This window comes from Rhinolophus hipposideros (genome assembly GCF_964194185.1).
Source record: "Rhinolophus hipposideros genome assembly, chromosome: 3".
Classification (NCBI taxonomy): Eukaryota; Metazoa; Chordata; class Mammalia; order Chiroptera; family Rhinolophidae; genus Rhinolophus; species Rhinolophus hipposideros.
In genome coordinates, this window is record NC_138049.1 from 69,685,271 (window position 1) to 69,711,718 (window position 26,448).

The 26,448-nt window shown below is 37.7% G+C and overlaps 1 protein-coding gene across 2 annotated transcripts in view; it reads left to right on the top strand.

Annotated features, from left to right (window-relative positions):
• LCA5 (lebercilin LCA5) overlaps window positions 1-26,448 on the top strand; it is a 143,771-nt gene that overhangs the window by 65,833 nt on the left and 51,490 nt on the right. The window contains exon 1 of one of the 2 annotated variants that reach the window (XM_081038352.1): window positions 25,063-25,292. The exons of the other annotated variant lie outside the window; for it this stretch is intronic. The gene's annotated coding sequence lies outside the window, so the exon portion shown is untranslated. Of the gene's footprint in view, window positions 1-25,062; window positions 25,293-26,448 lie in introns of those variants that run through there. 2 annotated transcript variants of the gene reach the window in all.

Here is a 26,448-nt window from a genome sequence, read left to right on the forward strand (position 1 = left end):
AATCAACATAGTTAAAATGGCCATATTACCCAAAGCCATATACAGATTTAATGCAATCCCCATTAAAATCCCAATGGCATTTTTTAAAGAAATAGAACAAAAAATCATCAGATTTGTTTGGAACCACAAAAGACCCCGAATAGCCAAAGCAATATTAAAAAAAAAGAACAATACTGGAGGTATCACACTCCCTGATTTTTCCTTGTACTACAGGGCTACAATAATCAAAACAGCTTGGTATTGGCGGAAAAACAGACACATAGACCAATGGAATAGAATTGAGAACCCAGAAATAAAACCACATAAATATGGACAGATAATTTTTGACAAAGAAGCTAAAAACATACAATGGAGGAAAGACAGCCTCTTCAATAAATGGTGCTGGCAGAATTGGATAGCTACATGCAAAAGAATGAAACTGGACTGCTATCTGTCACCATGTACCAAAATTAATTCAAAATGGATCAAAGACTTAAGCATAAGACCTGACACAATAAACTGCATTGAAGAAAACATAGGTACTAAACTTATGGACCTTGGGTTCAAAGAGCATTTTATGAATTTGACTCCAAAGGCAATGGAAGTAAAAACTAAAATAAACAAATGGGATTATATGAAACTGAAAAGCTTCTGCACAGCAAAAGAAACTATTGACAAAATAATGAGGCAACCAACTGAATGGGAGAAGATTTTCGCAAACAGTTCCTCTGATAAGGGGCTAATATCCAAAATATACAAGGAACTCATGAAACTCAACAACAAAAAAACAAACAACCCAATTGAAAAATGGACAGAGGACCTGAAGAGACATTTCTCCAAAGAGGACATACAAATGGCAAATAGACATATGAAAAAATGCTCCACATCGCTAATCATCAGAGAAATGCAAATGAAAACCACAATGAGATATCACCTCACCCCAGTCAGAATGGCTTTCATCAACAAAACAAATAGTAACAAGTGTTGGAGAGGCTGTGGAGAAAAAGGAACTCTCATACACTGTTGGTGGGAATGCAGACTGGTGCAGCCGCTATGGAAGGCAGTGTGGAGGTTCCTCAAGAAATTACGAATAGAATTACCATATGACCCAGCAATCGCTCTCCTGGGTATCTACCCCAAAAATATAAAAGCATTTCTCTATAGAGACACGTGTACGCCAATGTTCATTGCAGCTTTGTTTACGGTGGCCAAGACATGGAAACAACCAAAATGTCCTTCGATAGATGAATGGATAAAGAAGTTGTGGTACATATACACAATGGAATACTATTCGGCGTTAAGGAAAGATGATATAGGAACATTTGTGACAACATGGATGGATCTCGAGAGAATAATGCTAAGTGAAACAAGTCAGACAGAAAAAGCAGAGAACCCTATGATTTCACTGATATGTGGTATATAAACCAAAAAGAACAAGACAAACAAATGAGAAACAAAAACTCATAGACACAGACAATAATTTAGTGGTTACCAGAGGGTAAGGGGGCGGGGGGTGGGTGATGAGGGTAAAGGGGATCAAATATATGGTGATGGAAGGAGAACTGACTCTGGGTGGTGAACACACAATGGGATTTATAGACGATGTAATACAGAATTGTACACCTGAAATCTATGTAAATTTACTAACAATTGTCACCCCAATAAAATTAATTTAAAAAAAAAACAAAAAAACTATTATTTAGAACAATGATCTAGTGGTTACCAGAGGGTAAGGGGTGGTGGGAGATGAGGGTAAGGGGGATAAAATATGTAGTGATGGAAGGAGAAGTGACTCTGGGTGGTGAACACACAATGGGATTTATGGATGATGTCTTACAGAATTGTACACCTGAAATCTATGGAACTTTGTTAACAATTGCCACCCAAATACACTTTAATTAAAAAATAAATAAAACAAAGTAAAATAATGATCTAAAAAAAAAAAAAAAAAAAAAAAAAGATGTTCCATGTGAAAGGATTGGAAGAATCAACATAGTTAAAATGGCCATATTACTCATAGTTAAAATGGCAATATGCAAGTTGAATGCAATCCCCATCAAAATTCCAATGGTATTTTTAAAGAAATAAAACAAAAAATCAGATTTGTGTGGAATCACAAAAGACCCAGAATAGCCAAAGAAATCCTCAGAAAAAAGAACACGGCTGGAAGTATCACACTACCTAACTTCAGTGAATACTACAAAGCAACAATAATCAAAACAGCATGATGTTGTCAGAAAAACAGACACACAGACCAATGGAATAGAATTGATAACCCAGAAATAAACCTCTCTCTCTATATATATATGGCAGATATATACATAAATATATGTCAGATAATTTTTGACCAAGGAGCCAAAAACATACAATGAAGAAAAAAGCCTCTTCAATAAATGGTGCTGGGAAAATTGGAAAGCCAAGTGCAAAAGAAACTAGACTGCCATATGTCACCATATACCAAAATTAACTGAAAATGGATCAAAGACCTACACAGAAGACATGAAAGAATAAAATGCATAGGAGAGAACATAGGTACTAAATTGTGGACCTTGGGTTCAGAGAGGATTTTATGAATCTGACCTCAATGGCAAGGGAAATAAAAGCAAAAATGAATGAATGGGACTACTCATATATCAAACTAAAAAGCTCTGCACAGCAAAAGAAACCATCAACAAAACAAAGAGGCAACCAACCAAACGGGAGAAGATATTTGCGAACAACACCTCCGATAAAGGGTTAGTATCCAAAATATATAAAGAACTCACATAACAACGACAAAAAAAAAAAATCCAATTAAAAAAAGAGCAGAGGATCTGAACAGACACTTCTCCCAAGAAAACATACAAACGGCCAATAGACATATGAAAAGATGCTCAATTTCACTTGGTATTAGGAAAATGCAAGTCAAAACCACAATGAGATACCACCTCTCACTTGATAGAGTGGCTATTTTTAACAAGACAACTATGTAACAAGTGTTGGAGAGGCTGTGGAGAAAAAGGAATCCTCGTACACTGCTGCTGGGAATGTAAATTGGTACAGCCGCTATGGAAAACAGTATGGAGGTTCCTTGAAAAATTAAGAATAGAATTACCATATGACCCAGCAATCCCTCTTCTAGGTATGTACCCAAAAAGTCTGAAAACTTTCATCTGTAAAGATATATGTATCCCTGTGTTCATTGCAGCATTATTCATGGTGGCCAAGACATGGAAACAAATAGTGTCCTTTGGTAGGTGATTGGATAAAGAAAATGTGGTACATGTATACAATGGAATATTACTTGGCCATAAGAAAAGATGAAATACTGCCATTTGTGACAACATGGATGGATCTTGAGCTTATCGTGCTAGGAAAAATAAGTCAGATAGAAGAAATTGAGAAGCTTATAACTTCACTCATATGTGGGATATAAAACTGAAAGCAACAAACAAGAAACAAAAACTCATAAACACAGACAACAGTTTAGTGGTTACCAGAAGGTAAGGGGGGAGGGAGGATGGCAGAAGAGGGTAAAGGGGGTCAAATAAATGGTGATGGAAGGAAAACCTACTCAGGGTGGTGAACACCCAATGCAATATATAGATGATGTAGTATAGAATTGTATACTTGAAACCTATATAATTTTACTAATCAACGCCACACCAATAAATTTAATAAAAGTAAAATATAAATAAAAAGTTCACATTCTGTGGCAAAACTAAAAAATAAATAAGTAAATAAATCTCCATAGTTCTATCATATAAAGACAGAGTTAATAATTTTGCACATTTGCTATACTTTTATACAAGTTTGTTTCATTTTTTAAAATTATTATATTTATTTCCTCTTATTATAAATTTTATAAGCATTTTTAATGTTTTCCAAAATTTAACCAGAAACCATAATATATTGAACTACATTATTTATGGTATCTTCAATATTCTTTTGAAACAATTTTGTGATACTATATGTATGTATTTGCACTTTACAATTTTTTGTATTTAGGAATTCCTTCAAGGAGAATAATTCTAAAAGTCAAATTATTGGGTTAAGTAATAAAGTCACTTTAAGACTTTTGATATATTACTAACAAAATGTTTAAACCAATTTATACTCCCTGAGAGTATGAGAGTACCTGTTTTATCACCTCCTTACCAGCACTCAGTATTTTTATTTTTGAAATACGAAATAGCTAGAGAGATGAAAGTGGAATCCACTTAGATCTAATAATTTTATTTTGGAATTTTAAAAAATACTTCTAATGACATTAGACTTTTCCACATTTGTGAACATGCATTAATTTCTCTTTGGGCAATTGCCTGTTCATATCTTTTGTTCTTGTGTTTAGTGGAGACTTTTCTCACCATTTTTAATTTTAGGAAATTTCCTCCTTGTAGAAATTTGATAAATACTTACTTTAATTTTATGCTTGCTTTTTGCATTTTGAATTTGTACGCTTAATTCTTAAATTCATTTGGTATATAGTTCATGAAATGATATTACTACAGGTTATAAACAAAGATACCTACACTCATGATTTTTTCTAGAATAATTTCAGGAATAATCTTTTCTTTTTTTCTTTGATTTGAGAACATTGTTATATATTTTACTTTTTGTAGCGCTATAATATTTTAATATTTGGACGTGTTAGATCTCTCATAATTATTTTTCATTTTAAAACTTACTTTGAGAGTTTATTTATCTAAATGTATGTTAAGATCATTTTGAAAAATTTAAAGAAATTGTTTTTAGATGTCAGTGAGTCTGTAAAGCAATTTGGGATGATTTGACATCTTTAAATTATTCAGTTTGCCTTTCCAGAGATATGGTATATTTTTAGTTTGTTCTTTATGTAGGTCATGAAGTGTCACTATTGTGAATGAAATATCTTGTCTTTTACATTATCCAGCCATATATTGGTAGATATATAATAACGATATCTGTAATAACAATATTTGTCTATATAATAACATCTATCTTTTTTGTGGTCTAGCTAGATAGATATTGCCAGGTACATAATGATAATATAATACCTAACATTCATTAGCCTTGGGATTTAGTAAGCAATTATCTTACTTTTCAAAATAATCTGAGGAAGTGGCCATGATTGTTTCCATTTTACAAATAAAACAACTAAAACTTTACTTGCTCAATTTATAACTTCAGAGTGACAAGTCCAAGTGTGTCTGACTCTGACTTCAAAGGCTGTGCTCTTAACTGCAATACTCTGCAATATGAAAGCTATTAAATTTTATATTTTCAACTTATATTCCTATTGACTGGATTTTAGGATTTAGAGACAAGTACATTTGCATTACAAATTTCAAATCAGCATTCTTTATTCCCTGTTGCAGATTCCTCAATAAATCCTCTATTGAATTTCAAAGAATACTCCAAAAACAAGAACTCTCAAATGACAGTCAGTAGAATTTGTCAAAAGAAGATTAGGAAGGCTCTATTAATATTTTTGCATACATTTTGTTCTTAGCACAAATTTTGTGGTTTAAAAATTATCTTCCTCCCACCCCTGGAATTTCTTATATAAAAAAATCTAAACATTTCAGAAATTCCTACTTAATTTTTTTTTATACATTAAACAACCATCATGGTGACATAGTATTAATACACCTACTATGGTTTACAACAGTAAAAATAAGTGGGAAAGCCAGGTCTTTTGCTTCTCCAGAGGCCATTTAAAATTGTTCTTATGAGCTGCATTTTCTCAACACAGCTCACTGACTACATAATTTTAAAAATTACTTTTAAGAAATGGATGATGACATATCAAATAATAGCTTATAAACAACTGTAGCATTTCTTCAGAATGAAGAGGAGTCCTTACAAAATGGGACCAGACCATATAATCTTCTCAAAACACTGTGCATTATCAAAGATACTTAATGAAGAGGAAGGAAAGTGGCTCAGTCTTACAAGATTAAGTCACCCAAGATCTCTGGTGCTCTGATGGTTTTTCTCCATCATGGCTACAAGAGTCACCCTTCTTGTTTTGATACATAATGTTTTCATATTCGTTTGAGTAATTGAAAAAAAACAAAAAACAGAAACAAACCAAAACACACACTTAATTCTTGGATCTCTTCTCTTCACTGGGACCACAAACCACAGATTATTTTCATTTAGATGATGAACTCTTTCTTTTGTACTGAGTTCATATGAATATGTGTGTATCTCGTCTAAAACTGAGGTTTTGTTGTGATTTTAAAGAAGTTCATCAGAATGCAGTCTTGCAAAGTATTTCCATGTGCAAGAAAACATACGAACACCATCTTCCTTAACATTCTATATTTCTGATCAGAGTAAGATTGGGACTGGCAGGTACAAACTCAGAGGCCAGGGCAAATAAGATGGTAAAACTAGAACTTTATTCTTTGACTCACATCAGCTATGAACTGTCTTTTCTTTCTTTCTTTGGCTGTGTACATTATGTAAGTGCTTCTCCAAGGAAAATTCCAGCAATGACTGAAAAGCAGCTTCCATACCAAAAACTAGATACTCTTTGGGAGATGGAATTCTCTCTGGTATACTGCAGTCACAATTAAAAGGGTCTGCATCACCAAGGCAATGAAGAGGTTGATTCCAAACCCTAGGCATAACATCTTATGTTTAGAGTAACTACCATCTGAAATACTGCTGTCAATATGAGAATCACTAACCTACCTTGAATATCAAATAACCAGTATAGTATTCTCGGTAGTTATGAAATTCATAAGATGCAGTGCCTCTGTTTTGACAGCTGAAAGCATTCCCAAAGCAACCTTTGATTCTCCTAAGCCAGTACTTTTCAAACTTTGTTGTGCATACAAACTACCTGGGATGAAGATTCTTATTCTGTAGGTCTCAGGTGGGGCCTGAGTGATTCGCAGTAATGCTGACACTGCTTGTTTATGGACCCCCACTTTGAGAAGCAAGACCTTGGCCATAAAAGACTCCAGCTGATTTTTAGCCCACTGTGGAGGCAGCCACAGCTCCCTTAGTATTTCAGTAGCTTCTACTGCTCCATTATATGTTAAAGAATTTGGGGATGAGATTTGGTAATTCCAAAGAACTTATATACATCATTTAAAATGTCTTTATAGTCTGCGGTGGAAAAAGCCCACCAGAGGGATCATAAAAACGGTCCTTCAAAAAGTAATGGTTCTTTAGATTTTGGAAACTGCACAAAAATTCTCAAATGGCCTTCATTAGGGCTCCTTGAAATGGTGGATATTTCTGAAGGGGCTCTTTCCCTGTAGTACTCTTACGCGCTATCCTTTTGATGTTCAATTAACACTGTATCCTTGACCACTGACTTGTAGAAAATCTTTGCTGGATAGTGCATGGAACAATATGCTCTTCTGGGACATTGGCAGAAAAGGTATTAAAAGAAAGGCACAGAGACAGATGCCATGGTCATGACATTGAAGTGTATGAGTAAGATAGGTTTGCTGGAAGCACTGATAGTTGAGCTAGCCTGGAGGCTGCCGTGCGGAAGTACTCTTACAGTAACCAGTTACTCTCTGATAATATTCTGCACTAATAACACCATATGTGGTGACCATCCTGTAGAAAAACTCGACATCCTGCATGGCCCTACAGGAACAGCAGTCAGGTGATCATGAAGCAATGCTCTAAGAGCATGTCTGGTTCATAGTGGACATGACCAGAGCGTACAAAACCAGGAAGCAACAGCTCCAAGTAGAGTATGTCCTAGTGGTCTCATTTGTGATCTCTGTGGTGATCAGATTTTTATCTTGTATAAATGAGTGAAGAAAATGGATATGCATGTCTCACCGTACAGAAAAATCTAGATAAGCTGAGGATCACAGTGGGGAAAAATCCAGGAGTGGCTCAGTAAACTTCATGGCTGGAGTACTTCCCATGCCAGTGTACATTCAGAATTTATTCTTTTCTGAAACTTGGGCCAACTTCCCCTCTTCAGTTCCAACTTCTGCCTCTCCCTGTTAGTTGTAGTTACAAAGTCCAGCCTTCTGTTGGCCTCTTTGATTCTCCTCCCTTCAGCTAAAGATTGTGTTAAATTCTTTATTTGCATGTGTAATACTTTACAGCAAACCCATGGTCATGACGTTTTCTTAACAATTTTTTTTTACTATAGAAATAATGGAGACAAAAAACTTGGAAAATGTAGAATTGTACAAAACCCAAATAGAAATTGTCCATAATTCTTATCCTTCAAAAACAACCACAATTAATACATTAATGCATTTATTTACATTTTCTCTTACCAAGCATTTAGACGTTTGTTTTTATTAAAGCAATATCAAAACTCAGAAAACCTTTTAAATTATATAAATGTGTCAAAGACTTATTTCCCCTCCCCCACCTCCTTTGCCAAGTCTCACTCCCCAGAGATAATAATTTTCCTCAGTAGCCCACTGAATCTTTTTAAGGGATTTTTGTTTGTTTGTTTGTTTGTTTGTGGTAGTTACTCTTTAGCCTTAAATAATACACTTCACTTCTATTTCTTTACTTAGTAATTTTAGACAGTATTCATCAACTCGTTATGAAAGATGAGGAAATTAGGAAACTTACAGATATTCCTCCACCTTCCCCTTTCCTGATTTCTGTTATTTTTTTAGTTGTTGAAGTTTATAATGTTGGTATTGTCTCATGGCTCTAAGTAGGTGTTGTATGCTGTGTTTATAGACTGCATTTGGAAATGTAAACCCAGGGGAAAGAGAGGGAAAGGGGAGTGAGGAGGATGCGATTGCCTTAGCACTTTAATTAATTACACCGGTGATATCCCTGTCCCAAACTGACTTTTGCTGATGTTGCCTCTGAATTTGGAATATCTCTGGGCATCCTTTAGAAAGGAGTCCTTTTACCTATGAAGTTTGAGGCTGTAGTTTTTCATTCCTCTATTTGCTTCTTTAGTCTGATCCTGTTTAGTTTCTATCTCCCAGAATTTCCTCGACCATTTAGTCAACTGCTATCTCCATTCCATACCCTGACCCCTTAATGTTATGTTTTTAAATCTTTAAACGTTTTTAAGTTTACTTAATGGCTTTTCTGTTACTTCACTGAGACATTGTAGGGATGTATTCAGTCCACCACTTGACAACACTAGGAATCATTGGCCAGTACTTGGTTTCAGCAATCTTATAATGAGCCTGATGGCTTACTAATTGGATTAATTTAGATTTTAATGAAAACAATGCCATAAGATCACGTCAATATTTTTTCCCATGCCAGGGACTTGAACCTTCTTCTTCTCCTTTGTTTCTGTCTTCTGCTCTAGACCCTTCCTCCTCTCATTATTTCCTCTGTTAGATCCATTCTTGTCCTAACCACCCACCTCTTATATGGTTCCCATAAACCTCCTCTGCAAAAACCAAAAGGCAATTAAGGAATAATAAGTCCCACTACTACTTAGAATTGCATTCATTTATTTTTTTAAAAAAGTGTGTGTGTGTGTGTGTGTGTGTGTGTGTGTGTGTGCGCGCGCGCGCGGGGCCTTGTTCTAGGTGCTGGGCACACAGCAGAGAATAAAACAGAGACAAACTACCACCCTTGTGGCGCTTATGTAGTAGAAGGCAGAGATACGCGATACACTGTAGTACTACATCCGTTAGCTCCGCCCAGGTTGGCAAACGCTAGAAGGATAAAATGCGCCGGGTTAGTAAACACATCATCGAAACTCCTGGTCGACTTATCAATACCCCACACTGTCTTCTAATGAATCACTAAGTAGTCAGAATCTCTTTGTAGGGACGAATAAATAGAATTCACTTCTTAAAATTTGAGAACACTAATGTCCTACAGTAATGGTTACATAAATTATGATATAACTATAAAATGAAACTAGGAGATTATTGTAAGTACTTATGAAGATTTTTGAAGATGAGAAAATTATTATTAAGTAAAAATAGCAATATAAAATTATGTCTATAGTTTGACTCTATATGTTAATGGAGTTATTTCAGCTCAGTGGAATATTAATAAAAATAGCATTTTTTTATTTTTTTATTTTTTTGCCAATTGCTATTTTCAGCTGTGCTCTATTGAATTCCAGATTAACATCTTAGACAGATTCTATAATATTCTGGTTACTTTTAGGTTTTGAAGTATAGTCCAGTTTTAAAACTCTAGTCTCATTTCTGATTCTATTTTTCCTTCCCCCATGTAGTAGAAGCTAGAACTCTGAACACGACAGAGGTAGGGGAGGCAGTGCAGCAGGCTGTGGCTGTGACGGAGGGAGGGGGAGGAGGTAACCACCTTAAGTGAATGGGGTCAGAGATGAGGAGGCCTCAGTGGCCTCACTCTTGTTCAGCATGTGCCCAGAGGAGGACATGGTTTCCAAACCAGGGGAATGGGGTTCCCTAGGGGCAATGCTCAGATTTACCCAGGTTCCTTCTCTTGCTGTGTGGAAAAGAGGGTCAAACAAGCCTTCCCTCAGGTCAATCAGCAGTTCATCCTCCTAGCTTCTTCTCTGGGCTGTGCATCTACCAACCAGCAGCCTCCTGGGCAGCCCCTGCTCTTCTGTTTCTCTAACGTTTCACTCCTTCACGTGGACTCATGAAACCTCAGATATCCTTGCCATGTCCTTTTAAGGTCACGGTGAACCAGATTGGGGGCAGGAGCCCTGATGTTCTCCTAGTTATATCTTTAAGCCTTATTGGCAGTGGGTTTTCTACGCCCACCTTCAGAAATTTCTAGACTAGAAATGAACATTAGTTTCTATGGATGCCCCATGAACAATGGAAGTTTCCCAAGAACTCTCAAATGTTTTATTCCAATGGCAGCACAAAGTTACAAAGGAGTGGGACTTAGCAGGCATCAGTCGGGAGCGAGATGCCAGTCTCCCTTTCTTCACAGCACCTATGAATCTCTATGAATTATTCTCTTGGATTTCTTTCCTCTCCCCACCAACTAAGCCTTTCCTTTGGTGAGGCGAAGGCGAAGAGAGGAGTTTCCTAGTGTGTTGGTTGATAGTGAGGTTGGTTATGTGCTTCTTTATAAGACCTGGTAGAAGGGTTTTTTTCCCTCCATGAATCATATTTCCTAATTTATATTTGCCTGAATATCATCAATTTTATTTCAAATTTCAGAACATTAGAATTGATTTTTAAAATGCTATTGTTAGAAAATATCTTTATCATTAGAAAATTTTATTTTGTCTTTCTATCTTGATTTTTTTTGTTAAAGATCATGTTTAAGTAATTCACTTTTAGAGACTCAATTCTACTGATTAAATTACTTTTTTCTCTTTTTAAGATAATTGATTCCCAATTTTTTAAATATTTAATATGCTTATATTATTTCTTATTCAGTTGATAATTTATTACTATTATTATTTCTCCCTTCACCGTTATTTTAGTTCCATCCCTTTACCACTTGCCCCTTTGGCAACCATTAGCTTGTTCTTTATATCTATGTGGTGTTTGTTTCTGTTTTGTTTTATTATTATTATTTTTTCTTTTTTAGATTCCACATATAAGTGAAATCATATGGATTTTGTCTTTCTCTGTCTGACTTATTTCACTTAGCATAATAACCTCTAGGTCCATCCATGTTGTCATAAAAGGCAAGATTTCATTCTTTTTTATTGCTGAATAATATTCTCCATCCATGTTGTCATAAAAGGCAAGATTTCATTCTTTTTTATTGCTGAATAATATTCCACTGTATATGTATACTACACCTTCTTTATCCATTTATCCACTGATGGTCATCTAAGTTGCTTCCACTTCTTGGCTATTACTAGTAATGTTGCAATGATCATAGGGGTGCATATATCTTTTCAAATTCGTACTTTTGTTTTCTTCAGATAAATCTGGTGGAAGATTTTGAGTCCTAATTATTTATGGCTCGTTAGGGAATGATCTTAGCTATGGGCAGTAGCCACAATTCTCGGACAACAGGAGAAATTCCATGCAACATTCCACTTAGCAGGAAGTAGGAAAAGGGAAGACTAGGACACTTTCAAGTTTAATAATTTTTACCCCACTACTTGTATTGTTTATATTATCTGAAAAAAAGGCTCAATTCCTCCAATTATTATTCATCCTAAATGTCTTGGGTAATATCATAACGTTAGAGTCTATCTGGCTTCTGTTCCAGGTATTATTTTTGGTGTTACAGGCTGGACCAAGGCACATGAAATTGCTACCCTGTTCTCCCTACCCTGCCACCTGGTCCAGAAACCATGACCTCGACCCACTCTTGTCCTGCCACTAAGACCAGGCAATTGGCCACTATACCCTTGATAAGAAGAGAGTTGAGGGATGCCAAACAAGACAAGTGAGTTTATGCTTCCTGCTGTCTGATTTCTTACCTGAGCCTACACAACCAGGTCCCTGGTTCTTGTCTCGGGATCCAATAGAGTGAACTGCACAGTTACTGATACTCAGCCACAGCCTGGACTTGCCACAGTCCTGCTTTGCCTCTGAATTTTTGGGAAGGACATCCTGGGCATGTCAGTTTCACTAAACTCCAATGCCAGATCACCCATCACTAGCCTCTGCCTATGTTGATTCACTAAAACTTCTTTCACCAAGGATAACAACAGCCATAAATTGCAATATTTTAGAAAGTTGGGCTAAAACATACATACGTAAGTATACATAAAATTTATCATTTTACCTGTACAATTCAGTGGCATTAAGTACATTCCAAATGTTGTATAAATATCAACACTGTCCATTTCCAGACTATTTCATATCCCAAATAAAAATTCTATATCTGTTAGACATTAACTTCCCATTTCCTCCTCTCCTGTCCCTAGTTACCTCTATTCTACTTTGTCTCTATGAGTTTGCCTGTTCTATACATTTCATACAATATTACATTTTTTTGTTTATTCATCTCTGGATACTCTGATCATTACACGTACAGACTTTTGAAGCAGTAAAACAATAGATAATATTTAACTTAAGAAAAGTATACAGATGTACGCACCACCCCCTGTCCCAACCCAGACCCAGAGGAGAGGCAGGGTCTTGGCTGTTGATTGTAGCACAACTGTAGTTTCCTGTGAGTACGACCTTCATGACCTCTGCTATTTATTTGTATCATGTATAGTATTGATTACATCATGTTTTAATACAAGGACACTTTACATCACTGGAAAGTCAGTGTCATTTATCAAAGGAAAGAAACTATAAAAGTTGATAGAATTTAAACATAGTTATTACAATTTAACTAGATACTATCAAATGCAAAGTTTGTGTACAAAAAAATTCTGTTTTTGTTTATTAAAAAATGATTAGCAAGTATTAGTAAAGTGCTAAAGACTACCACCAGGTTAGGATTTTCTCTTTCCTAATTCAGAAATATTTGAAGCCAGTTATTTAATATTATGACTGTAGACCACTAAAATTATTTCAAGTACCACCAATGTTAAGTTGGCAACACTCCTTTGTAAATGTTTCGGTTTTTGCCATGTTTTCTGTTGTGTTATATGGATCTTCCACACCTAGCCTAATACAGTTACTTATATAGATGTAGTGAGAAGGAACTTTAAATAATATCTTTTATCATTTATTTTCCTTTGGGATCATATTTCAGAAATTATTTTCCTATGGATTTAACTATCAAGAAAAAATGTTCAGGTGCTGAGATCAAAGATTATTTGAATTTACCAAGGAATGAAAAGTTAAGAAAGAAAAAAGGAAGGAAAGAAAGGAAAAGGAAAAGCATGTTACTTCCTTTTTAATAATGCAAGTATTAGGGGGGAAAGTCACCTGAGTAATAAAGCATGCATCATTTGAATGGATTAAAGTTCAAATCACTGCAAAGCAGCTTATTTTTCATCCATCACCATGGATACAAAAGGACAGCTGAAGTGCAAGCATCTGACATCACAAGCATGCCCAAACAGGCCTGGGAGGAGAGCTCCAGCAAACCACAAAGGACTAGAAGAAAAGCAGTGAAGGGGAAGGGAGGGAGAAGCAGAGGGAAAGGATCATTGTTAAGACTATGAATCAGAAGTTCAGCTGGGAGGATTAAATAGGAGGAGGCAGGAGGCCAACAGAGAAGCTTAGAGACCGGCACTTGTTTACACCGACCTTTTAATACCTTCTTAGCCAAAAATAGAACCAGAGGGAGACTGAGGAAAGATATATCAGATCATTCGCTACCCAAATGGCAGTTTTGATAGTTTCTTTTATGTTCTCCTTATTTTATGTTTAGGCTCTAATTTTAATTCATGTCCTAAAGCTTTTACCTACCTGGCTCACCTCACATTAAAAATCAATCCCCAAAGTAGCTGAAGCCTCCAAGTAACAACTTGAAAGAATCAAAGGAACCAGTACCTGTAGGACAATAGAAAGTGGTAAATATTGAGAAAAATTGCTATTTTAAATATTAAGTTCTTCATGAACAGGTACAATTTTTTACTTTCATTTATTTAAAATCTTTTATTAACGTAAAATTTTGTTTCTCATCAAAAGGCAGTGCGTTTATTCTCAGGCTGCTGCATAGTGTATAAAGACCAGGACTCAGGAACCCTGGGTTCAGAGGTGAGCTGGTAAATGTTTAACAACTGGCTCTCCAGGGCAAGTCCTGATTTCAGCATTTGCTGGTTTCTGTAATGTAAATACTTTCACCATGCCTTATTTCCAGCTACCAACGTGATGTCAACTGGCTTGCAAACTTTCTGAAAATGTAACAGTGAGCTCTAGGATATTAGTGACTGGGTTCTATGCCAGCCCTGACACCAACTAGTGGTGGGGCTTTGAGTACCTCACTGGGCCTCAGTTTCCTCTTCAGATGAAGAGGCTGGAGCTGGGTTTAAACTTTGATTGTTAAAATTGCGCAGTGGTTTGTCTTGGTAGTTTGAGAAAGGATTCTTGGGGGGGGGTGCCCTGGGAGAGGGTATTTGGGGGATGCTGAGCTATTAGGGTTCTACCTCCTCACAGCTGCTTCAACTTTGCGGGCCCTTCTATCAGAATTTTAGATCTCTGTGTAAGGTGCTGTTTGAAGAGAAGCTTCTGTGACAAAGGGAAAAAACATCAGAACACCACTTGAATAATTGATCTTAATGACCCCTTCCATTTTTAAAGATTGATGATCTGTAAAAATAAAAATGTGAGTCAAATACCAACATACTGATGTCGGTGGACCGTACTAGGCTCACAATAGTACTTTCTCTTTCTTGGTTAAAGCTGAAACTAGACATTGGCTGAAAGTCAACCATGCCTGAGTGGAATTATATCCACAGAATCAGACATTGTTAAAATGAGGAGTTTAGAGATAATTTCCTCCAAGGGTTTTCAGATATGCCCAAAGGGTTCATCAGAGCCCCTCAGAATATGCCTCTGTGTGTGTGCATGTGTGTGCACAAGTGCATGTGTACACTAAACAGGTTGTAATCCACTTGTGTTCCCTCACCTCCCACTGCCAGGCACCCTTTGAGAGAGAAGCAGCTCTTATGTATTAAATAATGCTTGATGCATTTTAAATATTGGGATTCCATACAAGATTTCATTTGTGGAAAAGCTGGGGGTGGGGAGGGAAAGTAAGTAGAGACATCTGATTCATGCTATTTGCTTTGACAAACCAGAAACTAAGCTTTAAATAAGACAAATGTCTTGTCCTCTGTCCCCACAACCAGTAAGAGGCAGAGTCATGTCTGGAACTCAGATCTCTAGGTTTCCAAACCATTATTTCCCTTTTCGTAAGCTTGGCTACCTCGGACCACTACTTCCTATTATATGCCTCTGAGTAAATAACCTAACCCCATATTGTCAAATAGGATAGCCACAACCCACATGGGACTACTGAGTACACTTGAAGTGTGGCTGGTCTGAATTGAGATGTGTCCTAACTGTAAAATATACACCAAGTTTCAAAGCCTTAATACGAAAAAAATGTGAAATATCTCATTGATAATTTTAAAAAATTGATTACATGTTGAAGTGATAATACTTTAGATATATTATGTTAAACAACATGTATTATAAAAAAATAATTTTATTTTTTAAACTGTTTTTTAATGTGACTACTAGACAATTTAAAATTAAATATGTGGCTCACATTATATTACTATTAGATAAATCTGATTTAACCTCACAGCCAGTTTCCTCATCTGTTAAAAGTGGAAAATATCTGCCCATTGTATTTCTCAGGGTGTTTTAAAATCAAATAAGGTAATCTTTGTAAAATGCTCTGCAAAATGCTACCCAAATGTAAGACGATACTCCAAGCCATTTTGATATCTGTTTGGCCACTTACTGTGTTAGTTGCTCCCTGGTAGGTGCTAAAAGTTCTGTGGCGTTTTTTTCTTTTGCTATTATTTATGTGTTGTTGTTGTTTTTGGGTTTTTTTGAGGGGGGGAGGGGAGTTATAATGTAGGCTACAAACCTAATAATGAGCACACTCATTTAGTCTTCTCATTTATATTCTGTGTGTGTACCCAGTCCATGGACTCATTAGCCTCCGTACTGAGCCATATAGATTGTAGATGCAGTGAGGAGTTCGGCTTGAGTCATAGCCTTCAAGATCCCTCCAGAGAAAGAACTTATGGAAGGGAAAAGAGTCAAGCACAGGCATCTCAATCAAAAGCTGTCAGAGAAGACAGTGTCTGGCTATAGCTTGGTGACTATTACTCATATCCACCTCAGGCCAGCTGCCCACTGGGTTTCTATCATAAGTCAAAAGAACTGAGAGCACTGTTTCACTAAATTATATGAAACATCTGGGCATAAGAAGTGCCTTCGTCAGGCCGCTATAACACAAATTCTATATAATGGTGGCTTTAACAACAGAAATTTACTTCTCACAGTTCTGGAGGCTGTGAAGTCCAAGATCAAGATGAGATGCTGGCAGATCTGGTGTCTGGTGAGAAAACTCACTTCCTTTCTGGTTTGCAAATGACTGTTCTTGTATCCTCACATGGCCCAGAACAGAGAGCTAGCTTTCTAGCCTCTTCTTAGGAGGACACTCACCCCATTCATGAGGGATCCACCCTCATGACCTTATTACCTCCCAAAGGCCCTACTTCCTAATAATATCACATTGGAGATTAGATTTCAACGTATGAATTTTGGGGGTCACAAACAATCAGTCTATAACAGGAAGTAACAATTCACTGGGACCCATCTAACATGGTAACTATAACAATATATAAGGAAGGGAGCATTTCACCTTCACCTCCAAAATTTGGCTCTAGGGTTCTAGTTCAGTCAGGAGGCTGTTGGGAAAACAGAAACAACACTAGGTTTAAACAGGTTATTTGATATAGAGAATTGATACAGAAGTGTTGAGATGCTGAAAGATCACAAAGGGAACACTGAGATAACACAGATATTTGTAATTGCAGCAAGCAGTTAACCTGCATCATTAAGGGAACAAAAGAATAAGAGCTGGGGCCATCTAGGAACTCAGAACAAAGGTTGCACAGGGCTGGTGTCTGCACCTCTAGGGGTAGCCCCAGGAATCTAATTCTAGGAGCTGCAAAAGACACATTAGACTAGAGCTGACTTCTGCTGCTAGAGTAATATTGATAGGAACAAAGGACACCAAGAAGGAAGTTATTTCTCCCCAGTTCCCACCTTCCAGCCTTTCCCTAATGCCTCCTTTTGGCAGAACCTAACAGTGAGCCAACCAGTGAGGGAGTTTGGGAAATACAGTTTGCCAAGTAGTACTAGCCCCAGTATCACATAATAGAACATAGAAAGGCAGGCTGGGGTCTGAGAAACAAGGCACTATAACTGGCACTATTCCAGTTCAACTTTGGCACTGACATAAGTGGTTGATCTTATCTAGACTGGAACACTTTGAATTACCTGTGTTTTTCTTAAATGAATTTTACAAGCACATATACCAGACTAGTCTAGGAACCAATTTCAATAAAATTGCCACTATCACTGTGGGGGATATCTATTGGTTTTAGAGAACCATCTCTCTCAACTCTTCTGGGAGAAAATGAAAATGCATAACCCTGTTCATACCCTTTCCTCCTCCCCCAACCCAAGCAATCATGTGGCTACAGAAATTAGTTCATGTTTAGGTATGAGCAGTCAGAGTTAGTCCCAGGATTTCTGCTGCACCAATAAGAAAAGAGGTGTTTTTTTTTTCCAGTGGGATTGTCAGCTGAATAGAATGCAAGTTTGGAGCTTTGGTGGTCATACCTGGCAGGGAAAACTTGCCTGATGTAAAACCAGCACATAGGAAAGTACATACAAGAGATAAAAAACAAAATTTTAATGACATTGAGCACTTGGATCTAACCACATTTTGAGCCAGGTCTACTTCTAGATTTTTCTATTATATAAGACAGTGTTTTGTTTGATTTTTTAAGAAACTAAGCCATTTTACAAAATTGAGGTAAAGTTCACATACAGAGGAAAATGCTTATCTTAAATATAAATTTTGATTAGTTTCGATAAAGGAAAATCTTTTAACTACCACCTCAAATATAGCACCTTTACATCACTCCAAAAATCTCTTTGATTCCCTCCCAGTAATCCCTTCTCCTATCCCCATATTCAACGGTTCTTATTTTCACCAGTATAGATTAAATTTGCCTGTTTTTGAACTGATTATTAATGGAAGTATACAGAATATATTCTTTCATGTCTGACTTCTTTTGCTCAACATCATATCTTTGAAATTCATCCATGTTGATTAGTAGTTAATTCCATTGATTACCAGCATAACAATTTAAGGATATACAGTAGTCCCCACTTATCCCTGGGGGATATGTTCTAAGACCCCATACCCAGTGGATGCCTGAAACTATGGGTAGTACCAAACCCTATATATACTATGTTTTTTCCTATGTATATATACCAATGATAAAGTTTAATTTATAAATTAAGCACAATAAGAGATTAACTTACTGTTAATTAACTTAATAACTAATAATAAAATAGAACAATTATAGCATTATACTGTAATAAAAGTTATGCAAATATGGTCTCTCTCTCTCAAAATATTTTATGACTCCCCCTTCTTCTCGTGATGATGTGAGATGATACAATGACTGTGTGATGAGAGGAAGTGAGGTGAATGATGCAGGCATTGTGACACAGCGTTAGGCTACTATTAGGGTTACTCGAACATATGCACTGTGATACTGTGATGGTTGATCTGGTCACTTAGCTAGCTACTCAGTCACTGAATAGAGTATACAGTGTAGATAGGCTGGATAAAGGTTTGGTTCACTTCCCTGGTGGGATGGCTCATGATTTCATCATGTTACTACTAAGAATGGCACACAATTTAAAACGTGTGAATTGTTTAGTTCAGGAATTTTCCATCTAATACCTTCAGATTGTGGAAAGTGAAACTGCAGATAAAGGGAGACTACTATAGTATGTTTAAAAAAATTGTTCTCATGTTAATGGATTTTGGGTTGTTTCCTGCTGTGCCTAATATGAAGAAAACTGCTGTAAACACTGTATTTTTTTGATATATTCTTTAATTTCTCCTGTGTAAATACCTTGGTGTGAAATTATTAGGCCATGTTAGAAATGTATGTTTAACTTCCTAAGAAATAGCATCTGTATTTTCACCTGGATGTCCCATAGATATCTCAGGCATAGTCCCCAAACTACTTATTTCTGTACCGTACCTTACACTTGCACTTCTGTACTCATTGTCTTGGTGAAGGGTGCCAGATGTCTTAGCCAGGAATCTGGAGTCAACCTGGGCTCCTTCCCCCTATTACCCTCCCACATATAATCCACATATAATCAGCGCCCCCTCCCCAGTCTTGTAACACAGATAGTGCATACCTATTTTTTTCCTCTGCTCACTATGATTGCAGTATAACATAGTACAGTCGTTTTCCAATGTTTTTTACTTTGAGCCATATCAAATGTTTTTCACTTTGGCTCAAAGTAAAACACATGTGAAGGCTACTATTTTATATGTGGTATATATATATATATACATATATATATATATATATATGTATATATATATATATATACACACACACATATATACATACATGGATATGAAAGAAACTAAAACAAAAGTTTCATAAAATGATACTTATCCTTATTGTATACAATATAGTCTGATATTATCTGTTCTACTCTATATCTATTAAAAAATGTGGTCATAAACCATAAATTGATTGGATGATTTATTAATGAATTACAACCTGAAAGCTCAGGTCCTGGAGTTAGACAGACAAGGGTTTAAATCCCTACTCTCCTGTTTTCTAACTGTAACCGTGAGCAAAGCACTTAGTCTCTTTCAGCTGCAGGCTTCACTTATAGCAAAAAAATGATAATAAAAATAATACTATATCAGAGTTGTAATAAAGATTAATATGGGTTATAGCAAGGATTAAAAGGAGTATGTAAAACTATAAACTCAGGACCAGGAACACAGGTGCTCAATCGATATTAGTTGATTCAGTCCTTCTTCATTTCTCCCTAAGTTACTGGTTCCCTTCCTGAAGTTTTAAAAGTCTTAGCTAACCTTTCTGTTTCTAGTCTCACCCTGCACGATGCCACTGGAATAATCTTTCTGGAATGCACATCGTATCAGTCCTCTGTTAAAAAATTCATTAGTCACTATTTATGGCTTTTTGGATTAAACGTAAGCTTCTTAAAAGGCATTTAAACATTTAGTCTTTGCCTGTATCTCTGGCCACTTCCTCTCCTAGTGTACCGCCTCCTTTGCCCATTATGTCTTCCTCTATCATGTTTTACTGAACGATTTGCTCTGCCTCTCTAATGCCTGGGTATATACTGATTTGTCTCTACTTTATATATCTTCCTACTTCTGGTTAGCTTTTATGTAACATAAACTCTTAATTCAAGAGTTACTTTCACTGGGAAGCATATCTGGGCCGGGGGCTAAGTTGAATCCTTCCTCCAACTCCCTTTAGTTCCCTAGGCATACCTTTATAATCTCCCTTATTACACAGTACCTGCAATCAGAGAACCTCATCTTTCTTGTTCATTAGACAGAAGCAGCTGGACGACAAGAACTTCATTTTTCATCCCTGTATTCCCTAAGGGTACCTAATAAGTGCTCAATATGTACTTAATGAGTGAATGTTTCTAACTTAGAAATTTTCCATTGCAATTCTGCCATTTTCCTATTTTCACTGGAGAAATAGACGGCTATTTTACTAGGCTAGGACTCCAAAGTAGTAAAAACACTTTTTGCTTATTATACTTATTGTCAATTAAAAATATAGTCATTGATTTTAACAGAATATCCCATGGATTATTTTCAGTTCAGAACAGGCAATTGTCTATTACCGTGTTTCCCCCAAAATAAGACCTAACTGGACAATCAGCTCTAATACGTTTTTCGGAGCAAAAATTAATACAAGACCTGGTGTTACATTATGTTATATCATATCATATTAACATATTATAGACTTGGTCTTATATTACAGTAAAATAAGACTGAATCTTATATTAATTTTTGCTCCAAAAGACGCATTAAAGCTGATTGTCCTGCTAGGTCTTATTTTCAGGGAAACACGGTAAGACAATTGTACTGATATTTTCCCTTTCAAATCTAAAAATGTGAATATAAATAAAATATGGTTTTCTTCAATGCTATCCTACTCCTTTGAAGATAGCATTTGATCTGTAAGTCAGTTTACCTAAAGATGTAATTGTGGAGGAACAAAATCTGAAAACATGTATTAAAAACTTGCTTAAACCTTTTTAATTCTTTTATGAAAAACAAAAGCTAAAGCCCTGAAAATTCAATGAATTCCATAAAACTGAGAAAATATTAATTATGAAAGAAAAATACTAGGAAACATCTCAATAGTTTTCTTTCTTTCCCCACCAACAAAATAATTAACATGTAAATTTCATCAAATGACCAAAAAGACTTATCCTTTAAACAGAGCAATAATCGAAGGGTATCAGCTTCCTGTACTACAAAGGCAAATAATAACAATTAGATTAAATTTGTTTTCATAAGAGCAGACCACTTTCTGTGTTTCTAATTTTACTGTGCTTTAAACCCAACTCAAGTTTTCCTAAGTGTAGGGACAGAGCCCCAGAGTGCAGTTTCCAGGCTCTCGGCCTCACATAGAAAGGTGCTGGCGCAGGTAGTAAATGGCCATCGACTGTGATTGGATGGTCATCAGCTGTGGCTACTTGGCCGTCAGCTGTAACCAGTGAGCCATTGGGCACTAATATAACTGCCGTGGCTACGCTAGCAGAAAGATGGGGGCTAGCAAGAAGATGGTGGCTGAGCCAGTAAGCGGCGGAGGGTTGCAGATTGTGTGGCTCCTGTTTCCTGTGTCTCCAACCCAGCCACCAGTGAGACTATAGTGGTATGACTCCCCTACCTATGGCTCCGTGGGTGTTACTTTTTGGCCTCATGATATCCTGCGTTCTTTTGTGGGGAGCGGGAGCTGAGACCCCTCAGGCTGCTCTGCACGACACTAAAATATTCAATTTCTTTTAAACACCAAGCATATTAGATACTGTTTAAAAGTTATATGCTGATAACCTACTATATACCTGGAATTTACTATTAAATTCAAATTTGTCTAGCAATATGGACACCAAGAAATTAGATTTAAAATTTTTGAATTTTGTATTCCTTATCACATATCTAGGTAAAATATTGTGGGGACAGAGCCCCAGAAAGCAGTTTCCAGGCTCTAGGCCTCATGTGGAGAGGTGCTGGCTCAGATAGTGAATGGCCGTCAGCTGTGGCTGGTTGGCCATCAGCTGTAGCCATTAAGCCATTGGTCACTGATATAACTGCCGCGGCTACGGAGGGGAGCCGAGGAGAGTGAAGGAGGAGACTGAAGGAGAGCAAGGAGAGTCGAGGAGAATTGGTCGGTTGGCAGCAAAGCGGATAGCAGGTCGCACGTCGTGTAAACCCAGCCTCCAGTGAGACCATAGTGGTATGACTTCCCTACTTATGGCTCCGTAGGTGTGTTCCTTTTTGGCCTTACCATGTCCTGCGTTCTTATGTGGGGAGCGGGACCAGATACCCCGCAGGCCGCCCCGCATGACAAATGGCCCAGCGAGCAAGGTCCCCCGTGTGATAAATATATAAAATTGTGACAGTGCTGTTTTGTTTTTTTGTGTTTAAGAATGGTATTAAATGGACATCTGGACATTAGCTAAGGATAATTATACTGGTGTGCTTTTAAAGACATGATTGTTTATATTATGTCTTTTAAATTATTATAGTCATTGTAATTTCTGGATTGTCTACAGTTGGAAAGTCTACTTATTACTTTGCCTATTAATTTTCTGAAACTTCTAACAAATTTTTCAAACTTTTTTGTTTCCCATATGGAAAATGGGAGTAATTCTATTGGTAGGCATTTCTAGGAAGATTTTAATTAATATCCATTTTGTCACCTCTTAGAATAAACAAGGTAATCAAAGTCCTATAGAAAATAAACATTTAGTTAGCAATATAACACATGTGGGGGTATTACAATATCAATGTAAGCCCAGGAATATTAAAAATAATACTCCAAAGTGCTTAACAACCCCCATTTGACTCCAGGGAGAGACGTTTGTTTTTTCACCTAAATATAGCATGTTTCTTAACTCTTTATAGCAACTTCTTAAAAAGTAATCCACCAATGCGTTTATTAGACTACATAGTACTTGTGGGGACAGAGTCAACTGTGGGGACAAGAACAACTTCCAGGCTCTCGGCCTTAGTGGAAAGGTGCTGGCTCAGGTAGTAGATGGCCATCAGCTGTAACCAGTTAGCCATTGGCCACTGATATAATTGCTGTGGCTGAGCTAGCAAGCACTGATTGTAGTTAGCAAGTGATGTCCGTTGGCAGAGAAGCAGACCGCAGGCTGCGGATCATGTGGGTCCTGCTTCTTGTGTCTCCAACCCAGCCGCCAGTGGGAATATAGTGGTATGACTCTCTTATCTGTGGCTCCGTGGGTGTTCCTTTTTGGCCTCACCATATCCTGCGTTCTTATGTGGGGAGCTGGTCTAGAGACCCTGCATGATACCCCCACATGACATACTAGCTCTTAACAGAGTCAATAATAATGAGTGAGGTATTTTAAGGAAGGGTATTATTAGATTTAAACAAACTGATGCAAAGTTCTTTCAGTGCAGTTTTAGGGGTTACACCTCTTATTTTTCATTAACAGGTCATTGCTATCTTCTACCAATAGATCTTGCCTACAGAAAATTACATTTAATTACGACATTGTTCAGGTGGGCTAGTCTGTAAATGGAAATAAAATATATTGACAGGATAAAATGAAAGCTTTGAAACAGTGCAAAGTTAGAAAAACAAGGCCAAGCAAGAAACGGAGTTACCAAAATTCATGGTCAGAAGATTGATTAGAATGCATTTGCCTTCCAGAACTGGATTCTCTGCAGGATGAAGGTAAAGCCCAGTTCTGGAGAAATTAACAAAGGAGAGAAAGGCGCAGTACGGTGTTAAACCATGTTGATAATCAGAAAGCTCAGAAAGGCTTTAAATAACCTTCATCAAAGAGATGATTTTCTTTTTACCTTCCTTGCGCCCCCCCCCCGCAATTAATGCTGTCTAATGTACTGTCAATTTTTTAAAGGGGAAAATATCCCATACAACAGCTCTCAATAGGTTACTGACTTGTGCCACAGACACTTCCATTTAAAACTTTGTGCAAATGTTTCAAATGTCATTCCACCTCAGCCTCCTTCCAAAACCTGAAAATCCCTTTCAAGCCAAATTCTAGGCGCGTTTGTGATGTACGAAGGCCAGGATTTCCAGGCAGGGGCATTAGTGCACTAACTCCACATTCTCCTGAGATCCAGAAATTTCAGGGCTAAGACCGAGAAGTAGCTAGCGACGTATTTATTTATAATTGATTTATAATTTAAAATCAAGCAATTTCCAAGAGGGATTCGAGATAATTTGTAATGTTTTCAATTACTGCATTCGCCAATGTCTACAACTCACGAACCTCTGCTACCCTCCGTGTGCGTCCTTCCCCTCCCACCACCCCAGGCCCAAGATGCTCTGCGGTCGCGCCTCCCTCCGCACAGCTGGGCTAGCCTCGCTTCCCTACTCTTGGTCACTGCTAGAGCTAGAGCGGCCCACCAATGGCTGCTTTGCCCTGTACTCGTAGTCCCGCCTTCCAACTCGACCGAAGCCAATAGAAAGCGCCATCTGGTGACAGCGGCCAATGGGAAATTAGGGAGGTCATCATTGGCTGCAGCCGTCCCGCAGTGGAGTCTGGGCCTGCGCCTCGGTTACCCTGGAGCCGAGGTCGCCGTGCCGCTGCCACCTCGGAGCTGCAATCCCCGCCCCTACCCCAGCCGTGTGTTCAAACTTCCCGCACCCCAGCAACCACGGCGCCCGCCCCGCAGACTTCGCGGCTTCCGCAGGAGCCTGGCCCCCACGCTGGCGGCCAGACGCCCGGGCTCTGGCGAGGAGTTTGGTCCACCGACAGAAGGCAAGGAGGCGGGGCGCCGCGTCGGCTGTGGGGAGGGGCCCAGGTGGGCTTTGGGGTGGGCGTGGAGACGGGGGAGCTGTGGGTACCAGGTGAGACGCGCGGGCGCTTGGGGGAGTTGGCGATGCGGCGTTCGTAGGTGGGGTGGTGCCAGTGGAGTTCGAAGCGGGGAGAGGGAACAGATTAGGGATGGGGAAGGATTTGAAGACACGGGGAGAAGAAAGTCCTAGGAAAATAAGATCCCGCAGCTGGGAGAGTGCGGGAGGAGGGGAGGTTAACCTGGACGTGTGGGGGATTGGGAAGTTAGGAGGAGTAGCGGAAGGGTTGGTTATTTGTTACTATAGTATCTGGAAGAGACGGAAAGGATTGCATTGCAGGATCCAGAGAAGGGCTTAGGCGTTATTAGAAAACCCCAGAGGCCTGTAGAGGCTGAGGATGAAAAAGAAAACCTCGGTTATGAAGCTTTGGGTAACTCTGGAATAATAAAGAGGAGATATTAAGACTGGTTAGAGTGGGAAGACTCTTAGGAGTGGAAAGGAAAATTTTACACATCTTTTAGGGATGGGATTAGAGGAGGAAAGAGGGTTGGCAAAAATGTGCCTTCTTGGCATAGATGAGTTGGAATGGGTGCTTAGATACTTGGTGTTTACTTGGCAGGAGCGAGGGACAGTGTTTAACAGTGGTGAGGTGTACAGTGGTGAGGTCCAGTTCACCTGTGTTTAAATAAAACCCTCTTTATTCACTTTGTACGCTTGGACGAATGACTAACATCAATTAGTAACAAATTACTAGCTGTTAACAAATTACCAGAAAACATATTTTTTTTCTTCCATTTGGGAATGGGAATGTTGTATTGACATGTTCGTACCTATACTTAGGTAAATGAAAAAAAATTGGATGGTTTTGTCCAAGTGGATCTGTTATTGGAATTTGGTTTGTGTAAACCATTGGATGGGCTGCATTGGCGATTTTCTTAATCTTTTCTGCCTTGGACCTCCCTCTGAAAGTCTGAAGAAAATTTTGACTCCTATCCCTAGGAAAATACAGTTGGGCACGTATATATACATACTTATGGCTATCCTTTATCTTCAGGTCCAGGTTAAGAACTTTGGGATCAAAAGCCATAATTTAAATGATTTAATTTTTTTTTTTTTTGGGT